The sequence below is a fragment of the Streptopelia decaocto genome (genome assembly GCF_964273445.1).
Source record: "Streptopelia decaocto genome assembly, chromosome: 1".
In the NCBI taxonomy this organism is placed as follows: domain Eukaryota; kingdom Metazoa; phylum Chordata; class Aves; order Columbiformes; family Columbidae; genus Streptopelia; species Streptopelia decaocto.
Genome location: NC_138663.1, coordinates 58,999,239 through 59,002,470, shown reverse-complemented (window position 1 = coordinate 59,002,470; position 3,232 = coordinate 58,999,239).

The window sequence follows — 3,232 nt, the reverse complement described above, 5'->3', positions numbered from 1 at the left end:
GCGGGGGTGGGGAAGGCGACGGGGGGGATGTACCATGTGAAGGCCGCGGCGGGGAGGGGGGGGCGGCAGCGAAGTACAGTCATTAAAGCTGATTTTTCAGTAAAGAGGGACTTTGTCGGCCTGCAGACGTGAGTGGAGTGTGCTGTAGTTCACGTCTCGGTACGCTATGTTCTTAATCAGCGGGGTAAATGGGCTTGCACGGTCTCTTCATGGTGCAAAATCCCCCGAGGTTCTTCCACTTGTTAAAATAGACCTTGTAATCATTAGAAATAGTTAAAGGTGGTTGGATTTAAACAGCTTTCAAGAGAGAATTTGTACGGTAGAAAAAGAAAAAAATCAAAATAATTTGGAAATAGATAATTTTGAAGTATTATGATAGCAAAGAAGTGAACATTTGGAAATTAAGCTACCGAGTGCCTGTGTTCTGAGGGGAGACAGATGATCCTAATGATTTGGTAACAGAAATGGTGTTTCTTGTATTTACCCAGAATTGAGGCTGAAATAGTGATGCCAGTGAGGCAGTGTGCCCTGCACAGCGCAGCAGGGACCATGCACACCACCCAGCAACAGAAGCCTTAGGGTTCCTGATGCCAAATGTCTTCACCTCTCCAAAGGCACTTCTGTCCAGCCTGGAGAAGGCTTCAGGGACACATTTTTCAGTGCTTAAAAGGAGCCTAAAGAAAGATGGGACAGACTTTTTAGCAGGCCGTGTTATGACAGGATAAGGGGTAATGGTTTTAAACTAAAAGACAGGAGATTCAGGCCAGACATGAGGAAGAAATGTTTTACAATGAGGGTGGTGAAACACTGGCCCAGGTTGCCCAGAGAAATGGTAGATGCCCCATCCCTGGAGACATTCAAGGCCAGGCTGGATGGGGCTCTAAGCAACGTGATCTGTTTGCAGATGTCCCTGCTCATGGCAGGGGAGTTGGACTGGCTGAGCTTTGAAGGTCCCTTCCAACCTAAACTATTCTATGATTCTATGATATTACTCTTTTTGAAAGCAGTAGCCTGAAAAATCTCTTCAAGATCAAATTTAGACGAGAGACAACACTGGTGTGATGATGGGAGGCTTGGCTTACATCAGTATATTTTCTTCCATATGATCACTGCAAAGAATTACAAAGAATAAAATTCACAGATGTAGTAATTGGATTTATAGTGTTTTGCTGGTGGTGTTACAGAAGTTAAATAAGTTATGATGATGAGAATCGTCTTCCTCTCATTTTTCTCAGCTGTATCTATTTCTCTTCTAAACTTTGAGTAACAAATCAGCAGAGACACATAAATGATTTCTAGACTAGAAAGATAAGGATTTTTTTAACTAACTCTGGGTCTGCACAATCACATCCTTCACAGAGTGATCACTCCCTTGATATTTGTGATCATGGTCTGAGCTAAATAGTCTAAATTATTGCAATAATGTTCTTTTAAAAAGTTACCCACAAGAGAACACAGTAGTGAGGTTTACTTGTATGAGTTCCTTGATTAACTGTAATTCTATTTCTTTTTCTACTAACTTGGAGAGACTCTTCCCTTGAGATCTGACATTTTAATTAATATATTATTCACCTTCCACTTCTAAATCAAGAACAAGCTGCCTAGCATGGAAGGTATGGTTATACCCAAATGGTGTTTTGACATAATGATGTGCTAATGATATATTACTGTTGTTGTTTAGTCTGTAGCAACAAACAGTTTATAGACTGATGATTTTAATGGTTGCAACTTGGTTTTGAAACCGTAAGGTGTAGTGAGGGAGGGCTGTGTCCACCTCAGCATTCCCGAGAAGGCAGATCAGTTGAGGCTAGACTTCATTCAGGGCCATCTTCAGTGTCACAACCTTGTAAGGAGCCAACAAGGAGCATAAGGAGTATGAAAAAAACATTTTAAAGTTTGAAATAAAAACTATATTGTGAGATTACTTCCTTTGAAAATAAGGAATTTATCTTCTTCAGTGTGCTCAAAAGTTATAGAATTAAAAGGAGGTTGATGGAAAATGGTCATTAACTACTGAGATATCTTTTTCTATTTTATTTATTTGAAAATTATTCACCAAATATTTGGCATTTCTTAAGAATAAAAACAAAACAAAAGCAAGGAAGAATGTACTTTCTATTAACTGAGAAAACAATGCCCAACTTCATAATGACCCAGCTACTCCACTTTTTGAGTTGCAGCAAGGGTATACAACAGGACCAGAATGATGAGCTGTGGGATAGTATGTTCCAGATATGATAAAGTAATAATTGAAAAACACATAATAATTTATGTTATTGTTAAAGTCGGTGCTTAGGAGGAGTTCAGCATCCACACGTCTTGTAAATAAATTTTGTATAAAAACAAATAGAAAGGGATTGTAATCATGTCTTGGGCCTTTCGTGCTAGCATGCCTTGATGATTAATGACATTTTATTAGGTATTCAAAGTGAAGAAAGAAAAGCGTGAAGGAAAATGTGTGATGCTTGTCTCTTTTTGTTGACTTTTCCTTTTTGTGTCTCTCAGAGAGCAACTTCAGTTCTTAAAGTATTGTCCTTCTCCAGAATTCTGGAAGTCAAGAAAGGTCTGTACTGCTGAAGTGAGTCCTCTGCCTTTTACTTGAGAGCAGTTACTTGCTGTTGCTACCGTCTTGTCTATGAACACCCTGGAAGTTGTAGCTTTGAATTGCGATGCACAGGTGGTGGTTTATTTTCAGATCCACATATAGAGCTGCCCTGTCAGAACTCAAAATTGCTCTACTGAGTCCGATCAGCATGACACTTCATTCAGTAGTCAGCCACATCTAGTGGCTAACACAGAACCACAGGATCATTTTGGTTGGAAAAGACCTTTAAGAATATTGAGTCCAACCGCTAATGACCTTGATATCCAGCTGCTAGAAGGATGATACCTGATCTCAACAGAAAATGGTGGCTTTTGTCTGGAAAGCCTTTAATAACACTGCACACAAATTTAAGTTCAATACTAACATGTCCACTCGTATGAAATTTTAGAGCCCCTATTACACACGAGTGAAGGCACAGGGAAACCTGCTGTCGGCAGCATGCAGATGCTGGTTTGAGGGGAGACATTAGATATACACCATTTACTACTAATGACTTTACTGACAGCGCTAGACCACTTTAACTCCAGCCAGCGCTGCCTCTTGCTCGGGGCGTCTGCTCCGGGTTTTCTTACTCCCCGCTCTGGGCTACAGCGGACGGCGACAAAAACACGGTCCGTTTTGTAAGCA